Below are 14216 nucleotides of genomic sequence, written 5' to 3' on the forward strand. Positions count from 1 at the left end.
AGATTGAGTTGTGAATCGTGTGAGTTGGGAATAGAGTGAATTGGGAATAGAGTGAGCTGGGAATAGAGTGAGTTGGGAATAGTGTGAGTTGGGAATAGAGTGAGCTGGGAATAGAGTGAGTTGGGAATAGTGTGAGTTGGGAACAGAGTGAGCTGGAATAGAATGAGTTGGGAATAGAGTGAGCTGGGAATAGAGTGAGTTGGGAATAGTGTGAGTTGGGAACAGAGTGAGCTGGGAATAGAGTGAGTTGGGAATAGATTGAGTTGTGAATCGTGTGAGTTGGGAATAGAGTGAATTGGGAATAGAGTGAGCTGGGAATAGAGTGAGTTGGGAATAGTGTGAGTTGGGAATAGAGTGAGCTGGGAATAGAGTGAGTTGGGAATAGTGTGAGTTGGGAACAGAGTGAGCTGGAATAGAATGAGTTGGGAATAGAGTGAGCTGGGAATAGAGTGAGTTGGGAATAGTGTGAGTTGGGAACAGAGTGAGCTGGAATAGAATGAGTTGGGAATAGAGTGAGCTGGGAATAGAGTGAGTTGGGAATAGTGTGAGTTGGGAACAGAGTGAGTTGGGAATAGATTGAGTTGTGAATCGTGTGAGTTGGGAATAGAGTGAATTGGGAATAGAGTGAGCTGGGAATAGAGTGAGTTGGGAATAGTGTGAGTTGGGAATAGAGTGAGCTGGGAATAGAGTGAGTTGGGAATAGAGTGAGTTGGGAATAGAGTGAGTTGGGAATAGATTGAGTTGTGAATCGTGTGAGTTGGGAATAGAGTGAATTGGGAATAGAGTGAGCTGGGAATAGAGTGAGTTGGGAATAGTGTGAGTTGGGAATAGAGTGAGCTGGGAATAGAGTGAGTTGGGAATAGTGTGAGTTGGGAACAGAGTGAGCTGGAATAGAATGAGTTGGGAATAGAGTGAGCTGGGAATAGAGTGAGTTGGGAATAGTGTGAGTTGGGAACAGAGTGAGCTGGGAATAGAGTGAGTTGGGAATAGTGTGAGTTGGGAACAGAGTGAGTTGGGGATAGAGTGAGTTGGGAATAGTGTGAGTTGGGAACAGAGTGAGCTGGGGATAGAGTGAGTTGGGAATAGTGTGAGTTGGGAACAGAGTGAGCTGGGAATAGAGTGAGTTGGGAATAGTGTGAGTTGGGAACAGAGTGAGCTGGGAATAGAGTGAGTTGGGAACAGAGTGAGCTGGGAATAGAGTGAGTTGGGACAGAACGAACTATTCAAGGATCTATCCTTGGTCCCCTCCTGTTTCTCATCTATATGCTGCCCCTTAGTGACATCATCCGAAAATACGACGTCAGCTTTCCTGTACCCTTTGCACCGCGACACCATCTAGACTCTTATTTTACAAGGCATAAGTTGCCTCCTTATTCCTCCCTCCAAAATGCACCACCTCACACTTAACTATATTGAAATTAATTTGCCATTATGCACCAATTCTGCAAGTTTATTAACGTCTTCTTGTATTTTGTCGCAGTCTTCCTCAGCATTAACTATAGCCCCTGATTTGATGTCATCCACAAATGTTGATATTCTAGTTCCGATTCCCGAGTCCAAATCATTTATGTAAATGATGAACAACAGTGGTCCCAGCACCGATCCCTGTGGAATACAACCTCCCACCATCCGCCAGTCTGAGTAAATATCTTTAACCCACACTCTGTTTACTGTTCTGTAGCCAGCTTACTATCCATTCTGCAACTTGACCCCTGACTCCACAAACTTTGACCTTTGTCATGAGTCTTCTATACATTACCTGATCGTTTCTTTCATGGGATTTCATTCTTATTCATGGGATGTGGCTGTCGCTGGCGAGGCCGGCATTTATTGCCCATCCCTAATTGCCTTGAGAAGGTGGTGGGGAGCCGCCTTCTTGAACCGCTGCAGTCCGTGTGGTGACGGTTCTCCCACAGTGCTGTTAGGAAGGGAGTTCCAGGATTTTGACCCAGCGACAATGAAGGAACGGCGATATATTTCCAAGTCGGGATGGTGTGTGACTTGGAGGGGAACGTGCAGGTGGTGTTGTTCCCATGCGCCTGCTGCCCTTGACCTTCTAGGTAGAGGTCGCGGGTTTGGGAGGTGCTGTCGAAGAAGCCTTGGCGAGTTGCTGCAGTGCATCCTGTGGATGGTACACACTGCAGCCACAGTGCGCCGGTGATGAAGGGAGTGAATGTTTAGGGTAGTGGATGGGGTGCCAATCAAGCGGGCTGCTTTGTCCTGGATGGTGTCGAACTTTTTGAGTGTTGTTGGAACTGCACTCATCCAGGCAAGTTGAGAGTATTCCATCACACTCCTGACTTGTGCCTTGTAGATAAGGGAAAGGCTTTGGGGAGTCAGGAGGTGAGTCATTCGCCGCAGAATACCCAGCCTCTGACCTGCTCTCATAGCCACAGTATTTATATGGCTGGTCCAGTTAAGTTTCTGGTCAATGGTGACCCCCAGGATGTTGATGGTGGGGGATTCGGCGATGGTAATGCTGTTGAATGTCAAGGGGAGGTGGTTAGATTCTCTCTTGTTGGAGATGGTCATTGCCTGGCACTTGTCTGGTGCGAATGTTACTTGCCACTTATCAGTCCAAGACTGGATGTTGTCCAGGTCTTGCTGCATGCAGGCTCGGACTGCTTCATTATCTGAGGGGTTGCAAATAGAACTGAACACTGTGTAATCATCAGCGAACATCCCCATTTCTGGCCTTATGATGTAGGGAAGGTCATTGATGAAGCAGCTGAAGATGGTTGGGCCTAGGACACTGCCCTGAGGAATTCTTACAGCAATGTTCTGGGGCTGAGATGATTGGTCTCCAACAACCACTACCATCTTCCTTTGTGCTCGGATTGAAGATCTTTTGAAAGTCCATGTATATCACATCCACTGCATTACCCTTGTCTACTCTTTTTGTTGCTTCTTCAAAAAATTCAATAAGTTTGGTCAAGCATGACCTTCCCTTTTGAAATCTGTTCTGACTATTCTTTATTATACTTTGGGTTTCTAGAAGTTTTTCTGTTACTTCTTTGAGTAAATTTTCCAAGATCTTTCCTACCACTGACGTTAAGCTAACTGGCCAATAGTTCCCTGGATTTGCTCTATTTTCCTTTTTGAGTATGGTGGTGCCCAGGGTGGGGATGGAGGAGAGGGAGAGTGAGGTGGTGCCCAGGGAGGAGAGGGAGAGTGAGGTGGAGCCCAGGGAGGAGAGGGAGAGTGAGGTGGAGCCCAGGGAGGAGAGGGAGAGTGAGGTGGAGCCCAGGGAGGAGAGGGAGAGTGAGGTGGAGCCCAGGGAGGAGAGGGAGAGTGAGGTGGAGCCCAGGGAGGAGAGGGAGAGTGAGGTGGAGCCCAGGGAGGAGAGGGAGAGTGAGGTGGAGCCCAGGGAGGAGAGGGAGAGTGAGGTGGAGCCCAGGGAGGAGAGGGAGGGTGAGGTGGAGCCCAGGGAGGAGAGGGAGAGTGAGGTGGAGCCCAGGGAGGAGAGAGAGAGTGAGGTGGAGCCCAGGGAGGAGAGGGAGAGTGAGGTGGAGCCCAGGGAGGAGAGGGAGAGTGAGGTGGAGCCCAGGGAGGAGAGGGAGAGTGTGGTGGAGCCCAGGGAGAGATGGAGAGTGTGGTGGAGCCCAGGGAGGAGAGGGAGAGTGAGGTGGAGCACAGGGAGGAGAGGGAGAGTGAGGTGGTGCCCAGGGAGGAGAGGGAGAGTGAGGTGGAGCCCAGGGAGGAGAGGGAGAGTGAGGTGGAGCCCAGGGAGGAGAGGGAGAGTGAGGTGGAGCCCAGGGAGGAGAGGGAGAGTGAGGTGGAGCCCAGGGAGGAGAGGGAGAGTGAGGTGGAGCCCAGGGAGGAGAGGGAGAGTGAGGTGGAGCCCAGGGAGGAGAGGGAGAGTGAGGTGGTGCCCAGGGAGGAGATGGAGAGTGTGGTGGAGCCCAGGGAGGAGAGAGAGAGTGAGGTGGAGCCCAGGGAGGAGAGGGAGAGTGAGGTGGAGCCCAGGGAGGAGAGGGAGAGTGAGGTGGAGCCCAGGGAGGAGAGGGAGAGTGTGGTGGAGCCCAGGGAGGAGAGGGAGAGTGAGGTGGAGCCCAGGGAGGAGAGGGAGAGTGAGGTGGAGCCCAGGAAGGAGAGGGAGAGTGAGGTGGAGCCCAGGGAGGAGAGGGAGAGTGTGGTGGAGCCCAGGGAGAGATGGAGAGTGTGGTGGAGCCCAGGGAGGAGAGGGAGAGTGAGGTGGAGCCCAGGGAGGAGAGGGAGAGTGAGGTGGAGCCCAGGGAGGAGAGGGAGAGTGAGGTGGTGCCCAGGGAGGAGAGGGAGAGTGAGGTGGAGCCCAGGGAGGAGAGGGAGAGTGAGATGGAGCCCAGGAAGGAGAGGGAGAGTGAGGTGGTGCCCAGGGAGGAGAGGGAGAGTGAGGTGGAGCCCAGGGAGGAGAGGGAGAGTGTGGTGGAGCCCAGGGAGGAGAGGGAGAGTGTGGTGGAGCCCAGGGAGGAGAGGGAGAGTGTGGTGGAGCCCAGGAAGGAGAGGGAGAGTGTGGTGGAGCCCAGGAAGGAGAGGGAGAGTGAGGTGGTGCCCAGGGAGGAGAGGGAGAGTGAGGTGGTGCCCAGGGAGGAGAGGGAGAGTGTGGTGGAGCCCAGGGAGGAGAGGGAGAGTGTGGTGGAGCCCAGGAAGGAGAGGGAGAGTGTGGTGGAGCCCAGGAAGGAGAGGGAGAGTGAGGTGGTGCCCAGGGAGGAGAGGGAGAGTGAGGTGGTGCCCAGGGAGGAGAGGGAGAGTGAGGTGGAGCCCAGGAAGGAGAGGGAGAGTGAGGTGGTGCCCAGGGAGGAGAGGGAGAGTGAGGTGGGGCACAGGGAGGAGAGGGAGAGTGAGGTGGAGCCCAGGGAGGAGAGGGAGAGTGTGGTGGAGCCCAGGGAGGAGAGGGAGAGTGAGGTCGAGCCCAGGAAGGAGAGGGAGAGTGAGGTGGAGCCCAGGAAGGAGAGGGAGAGTGAGGTGGAGCCCAGGAAGGAGAGGGAGAGTGAGGTAGGGCACAGGGAGGAGAGGGAGAGTGTGGTGGAGCCCAGGGAGGAGAGGGAGAGTGTGGTGGAGCCCAGGGAGGAGAGGGAGAGTGAGGTGGAGCACAGGGAGGAGAGGGAGAGTGAGGTGGTGCCCAGGGAGGAGAGGGAGAGTGAGGTGGAGCACAGGGAGGAGAGGGAGAGTGAGATGGAGCCCAGGAAGGAGAGGGAGAGTGAGGTGGAGCCCAGGAAGGAGAGGGAGAGTGAGGTGGTGCCCAGGGAGGAGAGGGAGAGTGAGGTGGAGCCCAGGATGGAGAGGGAGAGTGAGGTGGAGCCCAGGGAGGAGAGGGAGAGTGAGGTGGAGCCCAGGAAGGAGAGGGAGAGTGAGGTAGAGCCCAGGAAGGAGAGGGAGAGTGAGGTGGTGCCCAGGGAGGAGAGGGAGAGTGAGGTGGAGCACAGGGAGGAGAGGGAGAGTGAGATGGAGCCCAGGAAGGAGAGGGAGAGTGAGGTAGGGCACAGGGAGGAGAGGGAGAGTGAGGTAGGGCACAGGGAGGAGAGGGAGAGTGAGGTAGGGCACAGGGAGGAGAGGGAGAGTGAGGTGGTGCCCAGGGAGGAGAGGGAGAGTGAGGTAGGGCACAGGGAGGAGAGGGAGAGTGTGGTGGAGCCCAGGGAGGAGAGGGAGAGTGAGGTAGGGCACAGGGAGGAGAGGGAGAGTGAGGTGGTGCCCAGGGAGGAGAGGGAGAGTGTGGTGGAGCCCAGGGAGGAGAGGGAGAGTGAGGTAGGGCACAGGGAGGAGAGGGAGAGTGTGGTGGAGCCCAGGGAGGAGAGGGAGAGTGTGGTGGAGCCCAGGGAGGAGAGGGAGAGTGAGGTAGGGCACAGGGAGGAGAGGGAGAGTGAGGTGGAGCCCAGGGAGGAGAGGGAGAGTGTGGTGGAGCCCAGGGAGGAGAGGGAGAGTGAGGTGGAGCCCAGGGAGGAGAGGGAGAGTGAGGTGGAGCCCAGGGAGGAGAGGGAGAGTGAGGTGGTGCCCAGGGAGGAGAGGGAGAGTGAGGTGGAGCCCAGGAAGGAGAGGGAGAGTGAGGTGGTGCCCAGGGAGGAGAGGGAGAGTGAGGTGGTGCCCAGGGAGGAGAGGGAGAGTGAGGTGGAGCCCAGGAAGGAGAGGGAGAGTGTGGTGGTGCCCAGAGAGGAGAGGGAGAGTGTGGTGGGGCACAGGTTGGGTAGGGAGAGTGTGGTGACACGCTGCCCTCATTGGCTCTCATGAGGTTTTGGTGACCTTGCTGTCAGACAATGTTCCATCAAATAGTTACCCCGTTGTTGCATGGGAGTTTCCTTGGGCGGGGGGAGGGGGGTCAGTGTCAGTAAATTACTCAGTTTCTGCTCAGCTTACTCCAGAACTGCACCAAAAAATATTTCTATTAACTTCCCCCAGGAAACTTGTGTGCAAATCCCTCTGCTGGTGAATGGTGTAACTTTCCGGTGGAACGACGACATAACAATGGTACAGTTGACATTGAGGAAACTCAGGCCCATAGTCTCTGCTTCAGTTGCTAACTCCAGTAGGAATAAAATGATCTTGCTCCCGATTATAACCTCTTATGTTTAATCTGATATCTATGTTTCCTTCTTCTAAACCCTTCAAACAACCACAACAACAACTTGCATTTATATAGCGCCCTTAACATCGTAAAATGTCCCAAGGTGCTTCACAGGACCATTATCAAACAAAATTTCACACTGAGCAACAAAAGAAGATATTAGGACAGATCACCAAAAGCTTGGTCAAAGAAGTAGGTTTTAAGGAGATGCTTAAAGGAGGAGAGCGAGGTAGAGAGGCGGAGAGGTTTAGGGAGGGAATTCCAGAGCTTAGGGCCTAGGCAGCTGAAGGCACGGCTGCCAATAGTGGAGTGATTAAGATTGGGGATGTGCAAGAAGCAAGAATTGGAGGAGTGCAGAGATCTCGGAGGGTTGTAGGGCTGGAGGAGGTTACAGAGATAGGGAGGGGCGAGGCCATGGAGGGATTTGAAAACAAGGATGAGAATTTTAAAATCGAGGCGTTCCCAGACTGGGAGCCAATGTAGGTCAGCGAGCACAGGGGTGATGAGAGAACGGGACTTGGTGCGAGTTAGGATCTGGGCAGCAGAGTTTTGGATGAGCTGGAGTTTATGGAGGGTTGAAGATGGGAGGCCGGCCAGGAGAGCACTGGAATAGTCCAGTCTGAAGGTTATAAAGGCATGGATGAGGGTTTCAGCAGCAGATGAGCTGAGGTCGAGGCAGACACGGGCGATGTTATGAAGGTCGAAGTAGGGGGTCTTGGTGATGGAGTGGATATGGGGTCGGAAGCTCATCTCAGGGTCAAATAGGATGCCAAGGTTGCAAATGGTCTGGTTCAGCCTCAGACAGTGGCCAGGGAGAGGGATGGAGTTGGTGGCGATGGAATGGAGTTTGCAGCGGGGACCAAAGACAATGGTTTCGGTCTTCCCAATATTTAGTTGGAGACGATCACTAGAAACACCCATTCCTTCCTGATTTTAAACACCTCTATCAAATAATCCATTAATCTCCTCTGTTCTAATGAAAACATCCCCAATTTAGAGGGAACCACAAAAAGACATGTAATAATGGATTAGGGGAACCACAAAAAGACATGTAATAATGGATTAGGGGAACCACAAAAAGACATGTAATAATGGATTAGGGGAACCACAAAAAGACATGTAATAATGGATTTGAAAATGGAAAGAAGATTGAAGGATAAGTTTAAATGCTTTTCTAGTAATGTAAAGAGTATTAAGCTCCTTAAAACCATTGCGCCCCTTCTCATTCTATCGACAAGCAATGCAGCTGCAAATATAGAACCTTGTACTCCCGAGGACTTTAAAGCAATAATTAGTTTGCAGTGGTTTAATTTTTAACCAGTTTGAGGATGTCAATGGTTCACAACAACCAATGGCAATATGATCAACAATATAAAATCAGGCAAAATTCTTCAACAAAAAGTGAATCAAACAATAGGAAAAGCCCAAGAGTTTCACGAAACTCACAAACAGGTTTCTGTGGAGGTTTTGATGAATCGGGTTATTCTCGAAGAATTGGGATAAGAAGTGCTGGATAACTGAGGCTCACACAGTAAAACAAGCTCTTTGATCCCCAACATCTCCTGTCTTTACACTGCATGTTTCGGGCTGGGTCTGTTTCTGACATCCTTCATTCCTTCATTCTTGTGTTTTTGGGAAGTGGAAAATGCCAGGAAGAGTCTCACTTTCCTTTGATTCTCGTTGAATGACCGACAGGACTCGATCTAATCTTTTAAAGGGGTGTGGTTTCAGACAATTAAATAGTGTGACTGTTTCCCTCGATCCTCCCAGTTCAGGTCCAACATTGAAGCAGCAGGTTCATCACTGATCGAGGTGTTGACGTGTCAGTAGCAGCATCCACTTCACTGATAGACTCTCGACAGGGAATCACTGCAGGTAAGGACAAGGAATGTAACTAACAATTAATATGTTCATCCAATTGTTACTCCATTAGTGCACATGTCACTGCATTATTTAAGAAGGGACGGAGAAACCAGGTAACTACAGACCTGTCAGTTTAACATCAGTTATGGGGAGGTTACTGGAATCTATCACCAGGAACAGAGTGACTGAGCACTTGGACAGGTATGAGCTGATCAATCTGACTGATCTAGTTGAGGAGGTCACTGGCATGGTGGACAGGGGAGGGTCTATGGATGTCGTCTCTCTGAACTTTCAGAAGGCATTTGATAAGATTTCGCACAGGTTATTAACAAAACTGAGAGTGCACGGGATTGGAGGTGACCTTGTGACATGGGCTGGGAGATTGGTTGTGAGATTGGAGGCAGAGAGTAGGGACAAAGGGAACATTCTCTGATTGGTGACATGTGACAGGTGTTGTTCCCCAGGGATCTGTACTGGAGCCTTGGCTTTTCACCACATATATTAATGACTTGGATGAAGGAATAGAGTGTTGCATATCTAAGTTTGCAGATATCATTGTAAGGAAGCACAGTAAATCGGGTAGATGGGAGCAGGAAGCTACAAAGGGACATGGACTGAGAGACTGGGTAAAACTACAGTAGATGGAGTTCAATGTGGAGAAGTGTGAGGTCATCCACTTTACTTCCGAGAAAAACAAATCACCCTGTTCCCAGCTCACTCTGATCCCACTCTCTCTGATCTCAGCTCACTCTGATCTCAGCTCACTCTGATCCCAGCTCACTCTGATCACAGCTCACTCTGATCCCAGCTCACTTTGCTCTCAGCTCACTCTGTACCCAGCTCACTCTGTTCCCACCTCACTCTGTACCCAGCTCACTCTGTTCCCACCTCACTCTGTACTCACCTCACTGTGTTCCCATCTCAGTCTGCACTCACCTCACTCTGTACTCACCTCACTCTGTACTCACCTCACTCTGTACTCACCTCACTCTGTTCCCACCTCACTCTGTACTCACCTCACTGTGTTCCCACCTCACTCTGTACTCACCTCACTCTGTACTCACCTCACTCTGTTCCCACCTCACTCTGTACTCACCTCACTGTGTTCCCACCTCACTCTATACTCACCTCACTCTGTTCCCACCTCACTCTGTACTCACCTCACTCTGTTCCCACCTCACTCTGTACTCACCTCACTGTGTTCCCAACTCACTCTGTACTAACCTCACTCTGTTCCCACCTCACTCTGTACTCACCTCACTCTGTTCCCACCTCACTCTGTATTCACCTCACCCTATTCCCAACTCACTCTGTTCCCACCTCACTCTGTTCCCACCTCACTCTGTTCCCAGCTCACTCTATTCCCACCTCACTCTGTTCCTAGCTCACTCTATTCCCACCTCACTCTGTTCCTAGCTCACTCTATTCCCACCTCACTCTGTTCCTAGCTCACTCTATTCCCACCTCACTCTGTTCCCAGCTCACTCTATTCCCACCTCACTCTGTTCCTAGCTCACTCTATTCCCACCTCACTCTGTTCCCACCTCACTCTATTCCCACCTCACTCTGTTCCTAGCTCACTCTATTCCCACCTCACTCTGTACCCACCTCACTCTATTCCCACCTCACTCTGTTCCTAGCTCACTCTATTCCCACCTCACTCTGTTCCTAGCTCACTCTATTCCCACCTCACTCTGTTCCCAGCTCACTCTATTCCCACCTCACTCTGTTCCCACCTCACTCTATTCCTAGCTCACTCTGTTCCTAGCTCACTCTATTCCCACCTCACTCTGTTCCCACCTCACTCTATTCCTAGCTCACTCTGTTCCCACCTCACTCTATTCCTAGCTCACTCTGTTTCCAGCTCACCCTGTACCCACCTCACTCTGTTCCCACCTCACTCTATTCCTAGCTCACTCTGTTCCCACCTCACTCTATTCCTAGCTCACTCTATTCCCACCTCACCCTGTTCCCACCTCACTCTGTACCCACCTCACTCTATTCCCACCTCACTCTGTACCCACCTCACTCTATTCCCACCTCACTCTGTTCCCACCTCACTCTGTTTCCAGCTCACTCTGTCCCCAGCTCACTCTGTTCCCACCTCACTCTATTCCCACCTCACTCTGTTCCTAGCTCACTCTATTCACACCTCACTCTGTTCCTAGCTCACTCTATTCCCACCTCACTCTGTTCCCAGCTCACTCTATTCCCACCTCACTCTGTTCCTAGCTCACTCTATTCCCACCTCACTCTGTACCCACCTCACTCTATTCCCACCTCACTCTGTTCCCAGCTCACTCTATTCACACCTCACTCTGTTCCTAGCTCACTCTATTCCCACCTCACTCTGTACTCACCTCACTCTGTTCCCACCTCACTCTGTACTCACCTCACTGTGTTCCCACCTCACTCTGTACTCACCTCACTCTGTACTCACCTCACTCTGTTCCCACCTCACTCTGTACTCACCTCACTGTGTTCCCACCTCACTCTATACTCACCTCACTCTGTTCCCACCTCACTCTGTACTCACCTCACTCTGTTCCCACCTCACTCTGTACTCACCTCACTGTGTTCCCAACTCACTCTGTACTAACCTCACTCTGTTCCCACCTCACTCTGTACTCACCTCACTCTGTTCCCACCTCACTCTGTATTCACCTCACCCTATTCCCAACTCACTCTGTTCCCACCTCACTCTGTTCCCACCTCACTCTGTTCCCAGCTCACTCTATTCCCACCTCACTCTGTTCCTAGCTCACTCTATTCCCACCTCACTCTGTTCCTAGCTCACTCTATTCCCACCTCACTCTGTTCCCAGCTCACTCTATTCCCACCTCACTCTGTTCCCAGCTCACTCTATTCCCACCTCACTCTGTTCCCAGCTCACTCTATTCCCACCTCACTCTGTTCCTAGCTCACTCTATTCCCACCTCACTCTGTTCCTAGCTCACTCTATTCCCACCTCACTCTGTACCCACCTCACTCTATTCCCACCTCACTCTGTTTCCCACCTCACTCTGTTCCCACCTCACTCTGTTCCCACCTCACTCTGTTCCCACCTCACTCTGTTCCCAGCTCACTCTATTCCCACCTCACTCTGTTCCTAGCTCACTCTATTCCCACCTCACTCTGTTCCTAGCTCACTCTATTCCCACCTCACTCTGTACCCACCTCACTCTATTCCCACCTCACTCTGTTTCCCACCTCACTCTATTCCCACCTCACTCTGTTCCTAGCTCACTCTATTCCCACCTCACTCTGTTCCTAGCTCACTCTATTCCCACCTCACTCTGTTCCCAACTCACTCTATTCCCACCTCACTCTGTTCCCAGCTCACTCTATTCCCACCTCACTCTGTTCCTAGCTCACTCTATTCCCACCTCACTCTGTTCCCAGCTCACTCTATTCCCACCTCACTCTGTTCCTAGCTCACTCTATTCCCACCTCACTCTGTACCCACCTCACTCTATTCCCACCTCACTCTGTTCCTAGCTCACTCTATTCCCACCTCACTCTGTTCCCAACTCACTCTATTCCCACCTCACTCTGTTCCCAGCTCACTCTATTCCCACCTCACTCTGTTCCTAGCTCACTCTATTCCCACCTCACTCTGTTCCCAGCTCACTCTATTCCCACCTCACTCTGTTCCTAGCTCACTCTATTCCCACCTCACTCTGTTCCCAGCTCACTCTATTCCCACCACACTCTGTTCCTAGCTCACTCTATTCCCACCTCACTCTGTTCCCAGCTCACTCTATTCCCACCTCACTCTGTTCCCAGCTCACTCTATTCCCACCTCACTCTGTTCCTAGCTCACTCTATTCCCACCTCACTCTGTACCCACCTCACTCTATTCCCACCTCACTCTGTTCCTAGCTCACTCTATTCCCACCTCACTCTGTACCCACCTCACTCTATTCCCACCTCACTCTGTTCCCAGCTCACTCTGTTCCCAGCTCACTCTATTCCTAGCTCACTCTATTCCCACCTCACTCTATTCCCACCTCACTCTGTTCCCAGCTCACTCTATTCCTAGCTCACTCTATTCCCACCTCACTCTGTTCCCAGCTCACTCTATTCCCACCTCACTCTGTTCCTAGCTCACTCTATTCCCACCTCACTCTGTACCCACCTCACTCTGTTCCCAGCTCACTCTATTCCTAGCTCACTCTATTCCCACCTCACTCTGTTCCCAGCTCACTCTATTCCCACCTCACTCTGTTCCTAGCTCACTCTATTCCCACCTCACTCTGTTCCCAGCTCACTCTATTCCTAGCTCACTCTATTCCCACCTCACTCTATTCCTAGCTCACTCTATTCCCACCTCACTCTGTTCCTAGCTCACTCTATTCCCACCTCACTCTGTTCCCAACTCACTCTATTCCCACCTCACTCTGTTCCCAGCTCACTCTATTCCCACCTCACTCTGTTCCTAGCTCACTCTATTCCCACCTCACTCTGTTCCCAGCTCACTCTATTCCCACCTCACTCTGTTCCTAGCTCACTCTATTCCCACCTCACTCTGTTCCCAGCTCACTCTATTCCCACCTCACTCTGTTCCTAGCTCACTCTATTCCCACCTCACTCTATTCCCACCTCACTCTGTTCCCACCTCACTCTATTCCCACCACACTCTGTACCCACCTCACTCTATTCCTAGCTCACTCTATTCCCACCTCACTCTGTTCCCAGCTCACTCTATTCCTAGCTCACTCTATTCCCACCTCACTCTATTCCTAGCTCACTCTATTCCCACCTCACTCTGTTCCTAGCTCACTCTATTCCCACCTCACTCTGTTCCCAACTCACTCTATTCCCACCTCACTCTGTTCCTAGCTCACTCTATTCCCACCTCACTCTGTTCCTAGCTCACTCTGTTCCCACCTCACTCTATTCCCACCTCACTCTGTTCCCAGCTCACTCTGTTCCCACCTCACTCTGTTCCCAGCTCACTCTATTCCCACCTCACTCTGTTCCCACCTCACTCTATTCCTAGCTCACTCTGTTCCTAGCTCACTCTATTCCTAGCTCACTCTATTCCCACCTCACTCTGTTCCCACCTCACTCTATTCCCACCTCACTCTGTTCCCACCTCACTCTATTCCCACCTCACTCTGTACCCACCACACTCTATTCCTAGCTCACTCTGTTCCCACCTCACTCTATTCCCACCTCACTCTGTACCCACCACACTCTATTCCTAGCTCACTCTGTTCCCACCTCACTCTATTCCCACCTCACTCTGTTCCCACCTCACTCTGTTCCCACCTCACTCTATTCCCACCTCACTCTGTTCCCACCTCACTCTATTCCCACCTCACTCTGTACCCACCACACTCTATTCCTAGCTCACTCTGTACCCACCACACTCTATTCCTAGCTCACTCTATTCCTAGCTCACTCTATTCCCACCTCACTCTGTTCCCACCTCACTCTATTCCCACCTCACTCTGTTCCCACCTCACTCTATTCCCACCTCACTCTGTACCCACCACACTCTATTCCTAGCTCACTCTGTTCCCACCTCACTCTGTTCCCACCTCACTCTATTCCCACCTCACTCTATTCCCACCTCACTCTGTTCCCACCTCACTCTATTCCCACCACACTCTATTCCTAGCTCACTCTGTTCCCACCTCACTCTGTTCCCACCTCACTCTATTCCCACCTCACTCTGTTCCCACCTCACTCTATTCCCACCTCACTCTGTTCCCACCTCACTCTATTCCTAGCTCACTCTGTTCCCACCTCACTCTATTCCTAGCTCACTCTATTCCCACCTCACCCTGTACCCACCTCACTCTATTCC

Source organism: Heptranchias perlo, chromosome 15 (genome assembly GCF_035084215.1).
Source record: "Heptranchias perlo isolate sHepPer1 chromosome 15, sHepPer1.hap1, whole genome shotgun sequence".
NCBI lineage: Eukaryota > Metazoa > Chordata > Chondrichthyes > Hexanchiformes > Hexanchidae > Heptranchias > Heptranchias perlo.